At 38.5% G+C, this 18537-nt stretch overlaps 1 long non-coding RNA gene across 1 annotated transcript; it reads right to left on the bottom strand.

Moving 5' to 3' along the window:
• Window positions 1–12003: 12003 nt before the first annotated feature.
• Window positions 12004–18531, bottom strand: LOC115937212 (uncharacterized). Its single transcript, XR_004072533.2, has 3 exons — window positions 18380–18531; window positions 13173–13478; window positions 12004–12563 (listed from the first exon to the last, which is right to left on the bottom strand). It is a non-coding gene; the product is annotated as an uncharacterized LOC115937212 (long non-coding RNA).
• Between the last annotated feature and the right edge of the window lie 6 nt (window positions 18532–18537).

Genomic DNA, 18537 nt, shown 5'->3' with positions numbered 1-18537 from the left:
CTTTGCCCACACCCTGATTTTAGCTCACTGATACCCATTTCAGACTTTTGACCTCTAGAACTATAAGGCAATGGGTTTATATTGTCTAAAGCCACTAAGTTTGTTATTTGTTGTTTCTAATATAACAACCAATTTATAGAACATATCCAATTAGTGAGTTGGAGACTGCTTGCATTACTTTCTTCTTTCAGGTTTAAAAATATGGTATTTTTTTCATGTGAAGATGCTGCCCCCTGATCTACGTGCAGGTACATACCTGCAGATATATATGTAAGCACACACATTCTACTCTTTTGTGAATCTATTTAAGCACAGTGCTAAGGGTTTCATGTATGTTCTCTCATTTATTCTTCAACATCACGTTAGGTAGGGACTACATGGTGATTTCCTTAAGGTTTTTATAACTACTAAGTGAAGAACCTGGAACTAGTCAGGCCTGCCTGACTCCAGGGTTTGCTTGCTCTTTTGAACCATCCCACAATGAATTCAAAACTAAAACGGTCACATGCAATGGTATTTGTGTTTTATTTGTATCTATTATATAAAACTCAAATAATATAAATCACTAACAGGCACTACTAATGGTAAAGTTCTTTTCCAGAAAGGCTCTGCCTAAGAATTATGTTACTAAAATCATTTTGATGTATGCAGTCTTAGACTTAAGAAACATTGTAAAATTATGGGCATGCTTGTGAAGAGAAGTATCTCAGATGCAGATGAGCATATTCTTACAATACTTGTCATATGTTCCTCTCTCAGGACAGTCAGCTCTATGTCTGATCTCAGCTTATCCCCACAATTCACACTGACAGACGCGTTGGGCTTGGCATTTGTGTCCTGCTTTGGGATTCTGTGCTCACTCCTGAGACAAAGACCTGGAAGATAGGAAGCTCAGCTAATGATTTGTGTACATTGGGTGACCATGAAAGAGGGAACATTAAAATTAAAATAATAATCAAATAAAAAACAGAGTATTTATGGTGAGAGTCAGGTGGTGTATTTTTTTTTTCCTTGACTCTCATCCTAGTCAGCAGAATGGTCATGAGAAGGATTATAAAGGCAAAGAACTGAGATGTATGCCTCTGAAAGACTGAAATATGAGGCCCTTGTTAGTACTTATAAAAGCACTCTGCTTCTGAACTCACATGAGAAAGAAAAATTGAGTCATTATCATTCTATAAATTAAGTCATTTTGAGAACTAACTAGCTCTTGGATTGCCCTCCTTATAATAGAATCTTTTGCTACTACTTAATAAATCTTTATTGTAAAGCCAAACAATGTTCAACTTGAGAATTTTGCTGTCAGGAAGAGAACGTCTCATTGATTCAACAGGCCCCTGTATTGTTGCAACTGAATCTGAAGAGAATATAGTTTAACCTAGTGGAGTACATATGATGTCTTTGTTTTTTTAAAGGCTTATTAAAGTAGACCAGTTGGTTCCTGTGGAGTGCCAAGTGTGATCTAGAGCTGAACAGCACAGGAATGAAATAGTGTTTCTTGTCCCACGGGCTAATCTTTCAACACACATTGATATGATTGGGGGCTAATGAATGAATAAAGTATAAAAAAGAAGAAAGAGCCTTTGTCATAAATGTAAAAGAATTTTTCTCCTTTGAGGTTTAATTATATCTTGCTTAATAAATTCCTTCAAAATATTACATTTGGAGCTTTATACTCTAATGAATTTTATCAGGGTAGTTGTCAAAAAATAAACATGAGAAACAGTGTCTAGAGGAAAGCAAAAACATCATGATTAAGACAACACACTCAAATACAGAAAAATCTCCAGGGTCTGGGATTTATTGTCCTTTTAATCTGGAGAAAATATACTCATTGCTGATGGAATTATTTCAAAGAGTTTTTCGAAATATATTAAGAAAATAGCCATAAGTGTCAGAAATTAGAGCATTTGAAGAAAATTGAAAAGATACCAAGAAATGAAGGCTTGGCCAGGGCGTTCTCACTGTCCTTGTATACAACTTGAACTTTTTCCAGAAAGAATTTCCTGTGACTGGTGACTAGTAGCATTCTTTCCATTCCTGTGGGTGCATTTGTGTTAATTTAAGTCAAGCTCCATGAGGTCAGTATCTTCATCTGTGTATCCCTCAGATATGCTAGTATAATGGTAAGCACATAATAGGCACAGAATACAATGTCTTGTTGTAATAATAAAAGAATAAGAGGGATAAAAGGCAAGGACAAAGCATCTCCTTAGCTCTGAAGGCCACAAACTCTAAGCCTGAAGGTGGGATTTAAAAATCTCTTATTAAAAAGTCATTCCTACTAGGAAATACTTAAAACAGTTTGGATGACATTTAAATGAAATGGAACCAAATTGTTGCTGTTTTTAAGCCTCTGTGTATTGAGTTTGCAATGTGACATACTCCACAGCAGTCTTTTCATTTACACTTCCCATTCATTTCTAATGTCTACTGACATTGTTCTCTGTGTTGTGTCTGCCAGAATGGATTGAGGCCATCCAGAGAGAGACAGATATTAGAACCAGCAGAAAGTGATTATAGGTGGCATCTGGCAGGAGTCATTTTCTCTTAAGGCTTTGACATGTCATTCCTGGTAAATCAGTTCTATTAGCTATCTAAAGGCACCAGATGTACCATAGGAGATTATGCCAATAAATCTTTGGTGGATTATATATATTTTTTGCTATTGCTGATTCACTGCAGTTCACATAAACTCAACTATGTTTGTCTAGAAATGGATTCCAATTTAAGCTTCTTAGGTGCATCCTTACTGAATGAGAATGTTTCTGAAAGTTGTTCTTGCATGATATGACTCAATACTAGAGATAGATTCTTTTAGCAGATATTGGTGTATTGATAAACTATTTTATCTGCTTGACTTCGAATTTTTCAGTAAATCAGTATCTTGGTGAATTCAATAAATAGCACAAATATATTTTAGTAAAATATTTTCATTGATTCCATCTGTGTAACATGACTAAGGCCAGATAGTTCAAAACATGTAACAATAAAATGAATGTATTAAGGTTAGTATTTGGGGACCTATGCTTGTTTGATGATAGATGCAAATTGGAGTCAAGATATTAGTGCCTTACGTGCTCTTTTGAGTAGCCTTTCTTCACTTTAAGAACACTAGCCACAATTAACTTCATTTGTAAATAAGTTTATTACATAAAGTCATGTCTACTTTGTACCTCTAAATTTATTTACATTCTATACTTCCTTATGGGTTCAATTAATGTTTGATTCTTTTTTTTTTTAAAGATTTTACTTATTTATTTGACAGAGCTAGAGAGAGAGAGAGAGCACAAGTAGGCAGAGAGGCAGGCAGAGGGAGAGGGAGAAGCAGGCTCTCCGCCGAGCAGGGAGCCCGATGCGGGACTCGATCCCAGGACTCTGGGATCGTGACCTGAGCCGAAGGCAGACGCTTAACCGACTGAGCCACCCAGGCACCCTTAATGTTTGATTCTTAAAAATTCTCATGAATTTGGGCGCCTGGGTGGCTCAGTCGGTTAAGCGACTGCCTTCGGCTCAGGTCATGATCCTGGAGTCCGGGGATCGAGTCCCGCATCGGGCTCCCTGCTCAGCGGGGAGTCTGCTTCCCCCTCTGCCCTCTTCCCTCTCGTGCTCTCTGTCTCTCATTCTCTCTCTCTCTCAAATAAATAAATGAAGTCTTTAAAAAAAAAAAATTCTCATGAATTTGCAGTAATCATTAATGCCTCTCTATCTTAATATCTATGGCAGTATGCAGAGCCAGGAAATAGTTATCACACTTAGATTCTTCCACATAGTGACTGAATTTCTATTCATGCCTCAAGATCCAGATCAAGTACTTCCTCTTTGATTTATCTGGGAAAACTGATCACTGCCTCCTTCACGCCACTCTTGTAGTTGGTATAAACCATTACCTATGCAGTATGTCACACTATATTTGTATTTTCTATTTTATTTTGGTCTCACTTACCCTTCTTTTCGGAACTCTTTTGGTATTTGTTTCTCAATATATAGTATAACAGAAGGGAAAAAAAGAAGAGGCTGTGGGAGAAATATGAGCTTTTCTATATCTTGGTTTTTCATTTTACCTAATAGCACTAAAATCTATTAATATGTTGATGTGTTTTAAACATTTGCTTAAGCACTGCTTTTAAGCAATTCAATCATTCAGTTTTCATTGGTTTTATAGGTATTTTTTAAATACCTATATTTCTCTACTTGGTGGTGTAGAGGAGATCACATACTTTAAATAGAGTATTTATCTCAAAGGGGTTTACTACTCTTTAAAGAGACAAAAGATACATTCCTAGAAAACATCAGGACTGCACTAAACAGAACCTGAGTTAAGTGCCAAATTGAATGAGGCAGCAAATGAATAACATGGGATTTTTGGAGATGAAAAAGTATATCCAATGGCAAACATAATAAACTGGGGGTGCGGGGGTGATGTAAAGACCTTCAGGGGGCTAAAGTTTGTTTTTATATCCTTCCCATACCGGGATCCATTGTTTTGCACAATATTCGTAGTAATTTAATCTTTGTCTGGAAATTCCTCTGACCTTTTAATTTCCACATTGAAGTTGAAAACACATCCTTCCATGAAAAATTAGAAGGAGAAAACTAGAGCTAATAAAACATCTCAGTAGAATAGTGTGGCCATTGTCACTATTCATCTCTAGCTCTCAGTTAGTCTGTGAGATTTAATACTCAAGAACCAGTGGATCCACTTACTGAAAGCTGTCTCATCAGCAGTGAAGTCATCATTTTCAAGCCTGACTTGCTCTTCAAAGAGTCAGGGCAAAAACACTACCACAGTTAGCTTCTCCAGTGTTTTGTTACTTAAGAGTAAGGGCCTCACTCTCATATTTTTTTGCTTGTGAGATACTGATGCATGAATAAAGTGGTTGATGATGGCTTTATGATGTCAGAGAAACTTTCATATTACTGAATCTGACACTATTAATTTCTCTCCTATAATTGTGTCATAGCATTTTGTAATTTAATATTAAATCTTTTTTTTTTTTTAATAAATAACAGATCGGGCATCAGTCTGCCTTACTCTGATGTCTATGGGACACCTGCCAAGGATATGGCTGATGAAACACAACCTTAGACAAGCTCCATCTGTCCCATTTAGACGATATACAGTGTCAGATCTCAGTGGTGGAAGTAATAACTACAAGCTGCTCTCTGGACAGACAGCAAGAAAGGGCTACTGATCACACTGATTAAAATAAACAAACCCTTAGGGTGGGTTGTAGTTAGTATAAATTTAAACTAGAAGCACTTTCAAACAGATTTCTGCATCTAGGGCTAGTGTCATGTAGAAAAATGAAGTGAATATAGGTCAGCTCATTTCAAATATATATAATTTTGATTTAACCGTTAACAAAATATTTTGGAGGTCACGTTGATTTCTCCCTTTTAGAAAATAACATTTAAAGGACATATTGCTATATAAAATATTTCCTAAAAATATCAGGATTCAAGGGCATCTTTGAGCTGGGTCAGAAGCTTATGATTCAGTCAGGCTTTACTGAAAAGTTGCAAAAACAAGGTCAGAATGGAAGAATGTGTTTTATCCAGGGTCAAACGGAACCCTATCATTCCATTCTGAGTTTTAATGGCAGTTTAAATTACCACATAAAAGCCATTAATGCAGATGGACCTCATGGAAACAGAAAACTTCTAAAAAACCTAAAATGCCTTGAATGATGGGGGAATTCTTCCCAAAAAGGTTTCCATTTGAGGTTACCAGCAGTTATGTAAAAATAGTTGAAGTATGGACTTTTTGATATCATTTTACTTTATATTTCTAATAAATATTAAACTAGTTTATATGTATTCTAGAAATAAAATTAGAAATAAAATTTGAGATCCTTTTGAGAATACTGAGAAAGAACACACGTGATTAACTCTAAACTGGAGGTTAATATGTTTTTGCAGTCCCAAATGAAGCTTGATTATCCATTTGTGCGTAATTGAGGTCAAAGTTTGTTTTAGTCTGTTTCTTTACACTTCACATCAAATCTGGTGAATAAGAATGCAAGTGGATTTGTTTTACTCAGTGGTGATGGTTCATTTTCATAATCATCAGCAACATTTACTAAAGACCAATTAAGTATTTATTTTGTCTTGATTTCCAATGAGAATTTTATTATGTAGAAAAGAAGCATTTTTCTTTTTCTGAAACAGAAAGCTATCTAGTAAATTCAACTGTAGTGACACAAGATGTTAATGTAGCTCTAGAAATGGAAAGCATTATCATAAGGAAGAAAGCCGATATCTAAGTGGGCAAAAAACTTAATCATTTTTAAGCTTCATCTTTCCTCAACCATCAAATAAGAAGGCTGAATTAGATGATTTCCAAAATTCCTGCCAGCTCTGACATTTCATTTTCTTTGATCAATGAATTTTCTTTCTAAACCAAAATAGCACAAGCTCAGTGTCATCCATGTGTACAGCTTCTAGTAGCATGGAAATTTTAGGATCAGATTCCAATAGTTCAGAAATTTTAGGGTGTTCTCTAAGTCAGAGTTTCTCAACCTCAGCACTATTGACATTTGGGACCAGATAATTGTGGGGGCGGTCTGTACATTATGGGATTTTTTAGCAGCATCTCTGATAGCATCTCTGTCTTCTGGCAACCAGATACCAATAGCAATCTCCCTTTTCTCACCCTACTCGTCCCACACTTCAGTAGTAATCAGGGAAATACAAGTTAAAACAATGAGATACTATTACACACACAACAGATTTGGTTAAAATAAAAATGCTAGATATTATCAGGTGTTGGCAAGAATATCAAGTGTTGAACAATAGGAATTCTGATTAAAAAGCTGGTGGAAATGTAAGTCAATTACATTGAAATCAGTTTGATGTTATCTACTAAAGATATTTAAACCCTTTGATTAGCAGTTTTACTTATTTTATGTACTACTAAAATGAGTGCTTAGTTTCACCAGAATGTGTGGTCAAGAATGTTCGTAGCATTTTCTTTTCTATAGTAGTCCCAAACGGGAAATTATTATGGTGGAATGGTTAGATAAGAAGATGTATAGATTTAGAGTACCTCATAGCTATGAAAAGGAGTTAGCTATATAGATACACAAAACAAACAAGGATGGGTATTAAGAACATAGGTTTGAGCAAAATAATTCAGGTATAAAAGAACACATACTTTATGATTCCATTCATATAAAGTTCAAAACAGTCAGAGGAAACTATATAGCTTATATACCACTAAAGAATAAAACTATAAAGTCAGGTTAATTTTGGGAAGGAAGAAGGGTGTTGTCATCTGGAAGAAGCATTTGGGGGCTTGGCAATATTTTTTCTCTCTTGCTCTAGTGTTGGCTATATAGATATTCATATTACAATAATTCATCCAGTTGTATATTTAAATTCTAGCTTTTTTTCTGAATGTGTATTATGTTTTACAAAAATATAAAAAAACAAATTATCTTATTTGTACTAAGTACAATGGAACTGACATATTGGTAAAATATTAATTTTTGAAATTTTTTTTGTCTTCAACCAAAAGGAAACACATGCAATAAAGAGTTCAGCTGGTAGGCTTACCAGAATTTCAAAAATTTTGAAGAGCGTGTTCTATGGAGATTTTGAGGAAAGGTGCTTTCTCCATTAAAACAAAAAGATTAAGAGTGCATCATAATAAATTAAAATTTTAGACCTTTTAAAAGTAGTCTAGAGCCTTCATTTTCTATTCTAAGCATCCTTGAAATATTTCTTGTTCTTTCACATTATCTTTAGAGTTGCCCTTTTTGACAAATACCAGAAATGAAGTAATAAGGCCAGTTATACATATTTTACATTAGCTGGGCCACTAACTTCTCTTGTTATCATTTTATCACCACTGTTTATCTCATTGTCTAACCAACCTTAACTTTTTCAAAAAAGCATCATTTCTTATCAAGGCTTTCCTCCTCCTAAATTTCCTGACTTCCAGCCACTAGCTGTAACCTTCCTCATCTCCATTAGTCAAACCTAAAGTCAAAGCCTCTACCTGTGCTTGTTTTCTGTGTTCTTTGCTGTTCAAATGGAAGAAATGACTCCGTTCAGGTGAAATCCAAATCTTTTTGTTTCTCATGCTTCCACTGACTTCTTTTTAAAGACTGTGCTCTTTCTTAATTTCCAGTATTTTTCTCCTGAATCAATAGTCTCTTTCTCTCCACTCCTTCATTTTTACCAGCCTATAATATATACCAGTATTTCCCATCTTAAGAAAAATCATTAATTCGCTCTATATTTCCCTTTAATCACAAACCTTTTTTTTCTGCATCTTTTCCCAGCAAAATTGCTCAGATATGTTATTTACACTGATATGTCTCTACTGCTTCAATTCTCATTTGTTCTTACTCCAACCCTTCTTGGTTTTCATTCCTGTATTTTTCTCAGTCTGTTCCTGTCAGGGAGAACCAAACATTCCTATTTTCCATATATAATGGACACCTCCACATCCTTATCCCTCTCTAACTGGAGTTCATCTAAAAGCATTCAAAGTTGATCATTCCTCCCCGAAACACAGTCTTCACTTGCCTTCTTTTATACATAGATTTACATTCCTTTTCTTAGATGATCTTGTTCTTTGCCATGGCTTGAAAATCTATCTATATACTGATGTCTTCCAATTCTGTATCTTCACCTGATTTATCTCCCGATAGTCATATTTTTATTTCCAAATGCCTACTTGTTATCACCACTTGGGTGTCAAGCAGGAACCATCTCAGATTTAGTATGACCAAAATGCGGTTCTCTATTCTTTTCTTTGCATGCCTCTACCTTCCTTAATCTTCACCATTTCAGTGGCTTCACTACCATCAACTCTTAAGTTAAAAATCTAGTTAATTCCTCTGCTTATCTCATCTCCCTACCCACATTTGAAATGTCAACAAGCCTTTCAATTTAGCTGCCAAAATATCTTGCTTCTGTTTACTTCTCTCCACCTTTTCCACTATACTTTCAAGCTGCCATCATCTCTTGCCTAGATTTCTTTCCTAGCCTCCTACTTATCTTCCTTAGTTTATTTTATTATTTTCCAATCCATTTTAGATGCAAATGAGTCAATTTTTAAATTTAATTTTTAATTAAATCATGTCACTCCCTACTTAAAACCTCAGTGGTTGCCGGTTGTTCTTTCAATAAAATTAAAATCCCTTATCAGACTACATGAACCAGCATGACCTAAGTCCTGTCTCCCTCTCCTGCTTTATGTTTTGCCACTTACTTGTGCTTTAAGAGTGGTGATAATCTTCTGTCACCTCCATGAACATTCCAAGTCTTGTACTCAGAGCCTTTGCACCTGCTCTTCTGCTCAGAAGTCTTCTCCCAACTCTTCCTGACTGGCTTATTTTCAGTCTTCCAACTGTAGCTCTTTAAAGCTGCTTTTCAGAACTGCCCAGACCTTCCAGTTTCTTCTAAAACAACACACAGTTCATTCCCTTTATAGAAATGATCACAAACTATAATTATCTTGTTTGATCATTTATTAGTTCAATATAAATTTTCCACACTAGGGATGTAAGCTCCAAGAAACAAGAGCCTTGTCTGTCACTATATCAATATCTAGGGAAGTACCATACACTTAGAAGATTCTCAGTCAATACCTGCTGTATCTATGACAGCCTGGCTGAGTGAAGTAATTGCATAAATACCTGATTAAGGAATGAGTGAAAGAAACATCCAATTTCTAGAAGCATGAGATCCTTCAGTTCTTAAAAATTGCTGTTGGATACAATTAATATGCAGTATTTCCCAGGAAGATAATAATTTAGGAAATTCCTGATCTGAGTTACACATTTTTGCTCAAACTTTATATCCTTTTGAATACATAGTTTTGAATGAAATGTAGAGGAAGACAAAACATCTTGTTCTGAAGATGTTATTAGAAGCAATTAAAGGAAAGGATGTCATGTAGGGATTTTTTCCTGAAGAAAAACTAGATTATTTTATATTTCTTGAAATATTTTGATGAACAGTGATTTAAACTAAATGTTGCTGACCCTATCTATTTGGCTCAGTCCTTTCATCTCTTACTCATCTAAAATGGGATCAGATTTCACAATTAAGTGAGACCCTTAGGGCATTGATTTTCTGTTAACCAAATTGTCTTAAATTTTTTTTTTTTAAATTATTTTGGTTTCAGATCTTTTCCTGGATATTCAGGAAGTGAAATGGAGAAACACCAATAACAACAACAAACAAACCCTGGAACCTGCTTGTTTTAAATAACTGTGTGAGTTAATAGTGTAAAGCCTCCCTATATTTAGTACATAAAAATGGTTTTAGATATGCAGAGAGGAAATTCCAGAGCTTTCTGACCTTATATAGCAAACACATGCAATAAAATACAAAATGGCTTTTAGGGTTTTTCACAGTCAAGGAAATCATCAGTTACCAAATTTATAATTCTTTTGATTTTCTGTGTTTTTGAAAAAAATTCTGCCTTTTATCTCTCCAAATGTAGCAGATTTGTGACACTTTTCCAAAAGGTCATCAGTTTTATAGACTCATTTATGGACTCATAAATTTTAAAAATAAATCCAAGGAAGATACTATAATTATCCCTGTTTTACAAATGTGGAAACTAAGACACAGAAAAGTTAATTAACTTACTCACAGTCATAGAAATAGTGACAGATCAGTCTCACTTAGTCTCACCTTCTGTGCTGCAACACTATTTATTTGTTCCCTGTTTGCTTTTCTGAGTAACTTTGGTGTCATAATCAAAGAAGATTTAGAGAGATATTTTATATAATGAAATTTTGCAAATTTGGCATTTTGAAGTTTTTCTATTAAATCACATGAGTCAGTGGATATAGTATGGGATTTGGATTCTGATTGTTTTCTTCAATATGAAATGAGAATAATAATAGTGCCACTTGTACAGAATAGGACTTCGTAGGTTTTCAAAAATGTAAGATTTCTTCTATCACCTTTCATTAGGGATATGAATTGTCTTAGGTCTGATTCCCTAGCAAGAAAGCCTGAGATGAGATTCAAGTGTGAGTGATTGAGGATATCCTTTAGGAGAAAGCAACTGAAGTAAGCAAAGTAAGATTAGGGGAAGCTTCTAAGCAAGAATGTGAATTTAACCTTAGCCTGATTGCATGGGAGCTCTGGAACACCAATTGCACCTGAGAATTACTCCAGGAGGCAAAGGGAGCAGCCATTTTTATAGCCTTGTCTGTCATGACCAGTCCTGGCTCCCAGCTACAAGTGCAGGATGGGGATGAGGAGCAATGTGCTTTTTCTACAGGGCAAGGTGGCTCCTGTTCAGCCAATAGGAATTCTCTGGAGAAGGGGCAGCTGTGTACCATAAACACCCAAAACACAGCAGATGGGGGATGCCTGCTTTAGCTCTAGTAAGGGGACCTGTGTGGGACCCCTGAGTATCTACTATATTAAGGATGTGTAGAATTTGATATCTCAATTCACATGTGTCACAGGAGTTTTTAAGTCATGGATAATCTCTTTGAGAGTTTAAATTAACCACTGTCTGTGTGCATTTGTTCATTAGCATAGTGACATTGCTAAGGTTTTCACAGATTAATTCAAAAGTGGATGAGATTTTTCTAAAATGTTCCTAGACTTGGAGCTTTGAATCCTAACCTTTATTTTTTGCAGTTAGTGAATTATTAAATAATTAGCAAAAGTCTTCTCCCATGTAACAGTGACACAAGTGGCTGGTATTATCAGCATAACATGCTTTAGAATTAACATGAATTATACTGTAATTACTAATATAAAATATGAATGCCTATAACAGCTTGCTAACTGCAGAATTGTGGGGGGTTGTCCTATTAACAAGAGCAGTAGCTTAAATTGACTTCATTTTTCCTCTTGTAGTTTACTTTTAGCAGTCAAAAAATTATAATACAGAGTAGGTGTAATTTTGGGAATGAGTAAATTTTAATAAAATTATGTATTTCTTAGACATCTTTCTGTCGACTTCTGAGAGTCGGGGACCTGGGGCGGCAAAGGAACTGAGAAAAAGAGACGACAGTATAGCGAGGCACAGGGGACCCCGAGCAAACAGCCCGAGGCGCTGAGGTTTATTTTCCATAGTCTAATATACCTTCTACAGTGACATAGGTCTATAATGATTTACAGCAGGGGCTTAGTAAGGCACATTCTTCCACGTACACAGGGTTAGTTAAGTGAAGCAGTGGGAGTGGAGAAGGAGTAAAGAAATCTGTAACTGGCTGTGATCAATTAATTGTAAACACCGTTGTACTTGGACCTTAACACAGGATAAGAGAACAAAGAAGGGAATGCACAGTGTGCTGTTTACAGCTGGCTTCCTATCTACAAAACATCTTCTGCTGCGTACTTTAGAACAGACCACACACATCCCAAGGGCATTTCACTCTGATCCTTTCGGGTTATTTTTAACCCTGCAATCTCGAGTTTTCTCAGAGATCTCGGAGTCTGAACGAACATGCACCAGTGGTCGTTGTGGCGTTGTTTCCTACAGCTCCCCCTTTCTTTTTTCAAAACAGCTGCTGCCATAAGCACTCTGTGATGGAGGTTTTGGGCATTCACTCGTTTTTTGAAAGTACGGTATCCTATGAGAAATATAAGGCAACATATTAAAATTGCGAAAAGTGAGCTACTAAAACTATGGGTGTAATGTAATCACATATGGTGCTATTCACATCCTCAGAACAGTTATTTAAAAACTTCCCACGTGGGCCCCAATCTACCACCATTCTATTATTTAACATAAGGATTTTTCCATGGGGTCGCCTGCAGCAGGACCAGTATATAGGCTCAAAAACATAATGTTTATAGGAGATTGTAGTACGGACAGGATCATCAGATTTTCCCAGTGTGTTAGTTGTGTTGACCTCACTAAAATTAAATGATAAAGCGGTCATTATTCCCATCAAGGTTCTGTATGATTTGGTCAGGGGAAGGATATGGGCCCAAGTTTGTCCGTGAAGGGGGAGACATATTTTTTTCTGTCCCAAGCATAAGGGTAATGTTTCAAATCCCAAAGAGATACTCGTAAGAGTCCCTTCTTCTTCTGGTTTAGATGGGGGTACAGAGGACCAAGGTGCTGGGAGACGAGTAGAGTCATTTGTAAAAACAGTAGGTCCATATTCTGTCCATTCGACTAGACGCAACAAGGGAGGATGCGGTACGTATGCCCAGTAGGCGTGTTTTTCACCTACCGCACAGGCGCATGTCACCACCGCTAACATAGCCAGCAACAAATGTTCAGGGGTTTTGGTAGATCTGGTCGTCTCCAGGACTCGCTCCGCCCTCTGAGTGAGGGTCTTCAGTTGCCCCCAAGTTGGGGGTGTTGTCAGGGGCAATTTTCGTTTTCAAGGTCTCTTCAAGGAGAGTGCTGCCATCTCTCGGACAGGGGGCTGGGTAGTCAATCCCTGCAGCAGCTGAGAGACCTCTTCTGTTGTCTTTATCTCCGGTCCTGGGCCGGACTTTCCGAAGAGGTATCCAAATTGCTCCACTGGATCCATCTGGAATGACACAAGCATAACCAGGGCCTTGGGTAATTAATTTCCCGGGCAACCAATTATTTTCCTCATTTTTTATCCACACGGGTGCGTCCTGAGTTGAGATTGAGGCTGGTGAGAAATGTTTGTCAGCTCTAGTATATGGTTCTCCTTGGGGTCAGTTTAAAAAATTTAAAATAAATAAGGTTTGTGCCCTGACGTCTCGGGGGAGATTCCCCCTTTCTTTTTAGACGTAGTTTTATGGAGTTGTTTTTTAATGGTGGCATGCGCCCTTTCTACTACAGCCTGTCCTTGAGGATTATAAGGAATACCTGTGATATGATGTATTTGCCATTCTGCAAGGAATTCTCGTACTTTTTTGCTAGTATATGCTGGGCCATTGTCTGTCTTGATACAAGTAGGTAACCCCATAATAGCAAAACATTCAAGCAAATGAGAAATGACATGCCCAGTCTTTTCCCCCGTCAAAGGAGTAGCATGAAGAAATCTTGAAAAGGTGTCTTTTGTGACATAAATATATGAGAGGCGTCCAAAAGGGGGAAAATGAGTAACATCCATTTGCCAAATACAGTCAGGAGCTGTGCCTCTGGGATTGATACCCGCAGGATGCTCAGTTAAATGTAGAGGTCGACAAATAGGACAGGAAGAGACTATTCGCCGGGCAGAGTGCAAGGGTATTTTATAGTGTGAATGAAGGCGGTTGGCGTTGGTATGAAGATGGGCGTGTTCTACTTGTGGAGTTTCAAAAATAGGAATAGCCAATAAATCAGCAGACTGATTTCCCTGTGTAAGAGGTCCAGGGAGGTTAGAATGAGAGCGGATATGAGTAATGAACAAAGGGAGGGTTCGAGATTGAATTTCTAATTGTAATTCCTGAAGCAAAGGGTTAATGACAGAATGAGTTGTGGAAATAAGAGCTGTTTCCAAAGGCGCAACAGTGCCAACTATGTAAGCAGAATCAGATACGATATTTATAGGATAATGAACATTCTGCAATAAGAACAATAAAGCTGCAAGTTCGACCTGTTGAGCAGAAGTGTAAGGGGTTTTTATGGAGCACTGAATAGCAGGGCCCCAGACTCCAGCGAGCCCACAGGAAGAGCCATCAATAAAGTATGTAGGAGCTGAGGGGTCTGGGGTGTTACAAACTACGTGATTTATAACCCAGGCAGTGCGCTTTAGGAAGTCCCATAGTTTACCTGACGGATAGTGGCAATCTATGCGCCCAGTATAATCAGCAAGAGATATTTGCAGATCAGTAGAGAAGGGAAAGACTTCCTTGAAAGATGTAGAAGAGAGAGGTAAAACAATAAGCGCAGGATCAAAACCAAGAATTTGAATAGAATGCTTTCGTCCTTGGAGAATGAGCGAAGCGACAAGAGATAGATACGGAGTAACAGTTCGAGAAGTTTTTGTATGTAAAGTCACCCATTCGAGAGGTTTGTCTTCTTGTGCTAAGACACCAGTTGGAGAATGAGGGGTAGGGAAAATAAGCAGCAGCGGGGGAGAGAATCATCATACCTGTGAGCAAAGGCAGTTTTTAATCGCGACTCAATAAACTGCAGTTTGGCCTCTGCCTCTGAGGATTGAGTGAGAGGACTATCTAAAGCAGAATCACCTTGTAAAGTGTTAAATAAATTTTGTAATTTTTAAGTTGGAATCCCTAGGAGAAGGCGAGTCCAGTTAATGTCTCCTAGGTGTTTCTGAAAATCGTTAAGTGTAAGGAGGGTATCCCTACGAATTTGCATTGTTTGAGGTTTCACTGTGGTTCTATCTACCACAGTGCCTAGATAAGAAGCTGGAGTAGTCGTTTGGATTTTCTCCAGGGCTATTAAGAGACTGGCGAAAGTCAAATGTTGGGAAGTGGCCTGATATACATCTTGTAATTCGGTTTCAGTTTGTGACGCTAGCAAAATATCATCCATATAATGAATGATATAGGATTGAGGATAATGATCTCTTACAGGTCTGAGGACCTGGCCAACATAATACTGACACATGGTAGGAGAATTAGTCATGCCTTGTGGCAAAACTGTCCATTGATATCGTCTCATTTGTTCCTTATTGTTAGTGCTGGGAATAGAAAAGGCAAATTTCTCCTTATCCCCAGGGTGAATGGCTATGGTATAGAAACAATCCTTAAGATCTATTATTATCAATGGCCATTGTTTGGGAATGGCTGTAGGAGTGGGTAACCCAGGCTGCAAGGCACCCAGAAGCCCCATGATGGGATTAACATTCCGAAGGTCTATTAAGAGTCTCCACTTACCTGATTTCTTTCTGATAACAGAAACAGGAGAGTTCCAAGGAGACTGCGAAGGCTCGATATGTCCTGCCTGCAATTGCTCTTGAACAATTTGCTCTAAGGCCTGCAGTTTTTCTATCAGAAGGGGCCACTGAGGAGTCCAAACCGGGGAAGTTTTCCATGTTATTTTAATAGGGGCAGGCCTCTTTTCCTCAATGGCGCCTAGAAAAAAGGGTAACCAGTCCAGCCCTATGAGTTTGTCCCTGGGCAATGATAGGCTCCTTTATTCCTTGATGTTGTCTGCCTAAGCCCTGTCCTGGCTTATAGCCCATCTTTGTCATGATTTGATTAGCTGGTTGACTTGGGGGGATGATTAGCTCGGCTCCCCATTGTTGCAAGAGATCCCTTCCCCATAGATTAATGGGGGTTTTTAAGATGAAAGGCTGGATAACTCCTTCTAATCCGTCTGGTCCCTCACATTTAAGTGGCACACTACTTTGTCGAATTTCTTCTGCCGTCACAAAACCTATTCCTTCTACCGAACTAGAGATTGCTCGCGTGGGCCAGGTATTAGGCCAATGCTGGGAGGCTATTACTGAAATATCGGCTCCAGAGTCTACTAGACCTGAGAAAGTCCTTCCTCGAACTTTAAGAGTCATAGGATGATTAGTCTGAGTCAATAATGAAGCCCATTTAACCATGAGAAGATCGGTACTACCAAATCCTCCTCGTCTGATCTGTTGGGACTGACCAATTTGTACATAGGGCAATAATAATAACTGAGCAATTCTATCTCCTCCCTTAAAGGTCCAAGGAACCCGAGTCTGTGCGACCACCATTATTTCTCCCTCATAGTCAGAATCTATTACTCCAGTCATCACCTGGATTCCCTTAAGATTTAGGCTAGATCTTCCTAGCACAAGACCCACGGTTCCTCTTGGTAAAGGTCTGTAATAACCCGTGGGTATTTTTTGAGGCCTGAGACCAGGGTGAAGATTTACTGTAAAAGGAGTGGTTAAATCTACTGCGGCACTTCCCTGAGTGGCGGGACTGAGTGATAACACGGAGAGTTTATGTGCGCAGCAGGAAGTTGCTGCTGGAGAGGCGACATATTGAATCCCCCGTTGTTGTTCAGGGCCCCGGGGTGGCCCTGCATCCCGTTTCCTGACCTCAATGGGAGTGGGTTACCTTGCCTGTCAAATTTGGATTTGCATTCCTTGGCCCAATGTTTGCCTTTGCTACAACGAGGGCAGAGGCTAGGGGCGGTATTAAAAGGAGAATTGGCTCTAGGTTGGGGGGCTTTACGGCATTCTTTCTTGACATGTCCTATTTTTCCACAATTATAACATTTTATATCCTGTTGTTTTTGTAGGGCCATGAGCTGAAGGGAGGCTATCCGGGTTTGATGTGTAAAAGTGCTAATATTTCTACATAGACAAAGATAATCGAGAATGTTTCCTGTTTCTCTATGTGGCCGGATGGCCGCTTGGTAGTCCTCATTAGCATTTTCAAAAGCAAGCTGTTTAGCAAGTGCTCTTTAGCAGGTTTACTATCGACTTGGCGGTCAATAGCCATTTCGAGCCGAGAAATAAAATCAGTATATGCTTCTGTAATGCCTTGCACGATTTTTATATAACTTTGCCCCACTTCCCCCGAAGGGGTTAACTTTCCCCAAGCTGCGAGGGCGATTTCAGATACCTGCGCTGTGGCTGCAGGTGGGGTGTTAACCAACTGCTCTCGAACATCTGAAAAGGCACCAGAGCCAGTGAGCATTTCAAAAGAAATATGATGCATGGCTGGGTTAGCCCGATTTGCCCGGGCTTTCATATACGCAGCATCCGATAATGACATTTTCCATTGTAATAAATCCTGTAGCTTAAGGCAAGCCCGTGCAACCATATGCCAATCATGAGGGATCCACTCCCCAGAATTTGCCCAAGCTTTCAAAATCTCTATAGTGTAAGGTGCTGTGGGTCCATACGAGTGGCAAGCCTTCTTTAGTTTCCTTAAAGCATTTAAATCTAATCTCTCATAGACGGGACCAGCAGCTTGTGTTCAGTCTATCGGGAAAGCCATAAATAGATCATTAGCCCCTTGCTGTCGGAGTTCCTTCTCGAGAGGTGAGAGAGCTAGGGAGGATCGTTTAAGAGGAAGTAAATCTACTGTGGAGGGAGGTTGATCATCTTCAGTGGGGTCCTCTGTTAAAAGCGGAGGGGCCGTGGGTGACGGCCGGGACTGTGAAGCTGCGAAAATTTTTTTACTTTCAGTCTTAGCCTTTTCTAAAGTCTCATCGTCTAATTCATATGTATGTAAAGAGTTGGTAGTTTCTTTAGCAACCTCAGCCGGGGATAACTTATCCCCAGTTTCCATAGTATTGATCACCACTCGTACTAAAGCCCAAATGGGCCAGAAATCAAGGGGAATCGTTTCACCCTGTCTCATAGCCTTCAAGACGTTATTTTTCACTCGGACCCAAGTCTCCTCATCTAAGGAGCCTTCTTCCGGAAACCAAGGAAACTACTGTTTCCAAACATTTTTCTATGCACTGCTTAGTAACTTTAGCTCCATATTCTTTAAGAAAAGGATGTATTAATGCAACAAAACCTGATGCTTTTGAATTTGATTGCCCCATAACCCTGTAATAAACTTTCCTACTTACCACCTTCTGTAGGGTTCCTATTGCTGGCCGATCACTCCTTGACGGGGGCTTCAGGTCCCTGTTCGGGTGCCACTTGTCAACCTCTGAGAGTCAGGGACCTGGGGCGGCAAAGGAACTGAGAAAAAGAGACGACAGTATAGCGAGGCACAGGGGACCCC

The sequence above is a fragment of the Leptonychotes weddellii genome, chromosome 2 (genome assembly GCF_054177405.1).
Source record: "Leptonychotes weddellii isolate Sample4059 chromosome 2, ASM5417740v2, whole genome shotgun sequence".
NCBI classification, from domain to species: domain Eukaryota; kingdom Metazoa; phylum Chordata; class Mammalia; order Carnivora; family Phocidae; genus Leptonychotes; species Leptonychotes weddellii.
Note: the sequence above shows the minus strand (reverse complement) of the source record. Positions and strands in the feature narration are given on the sequence as shown.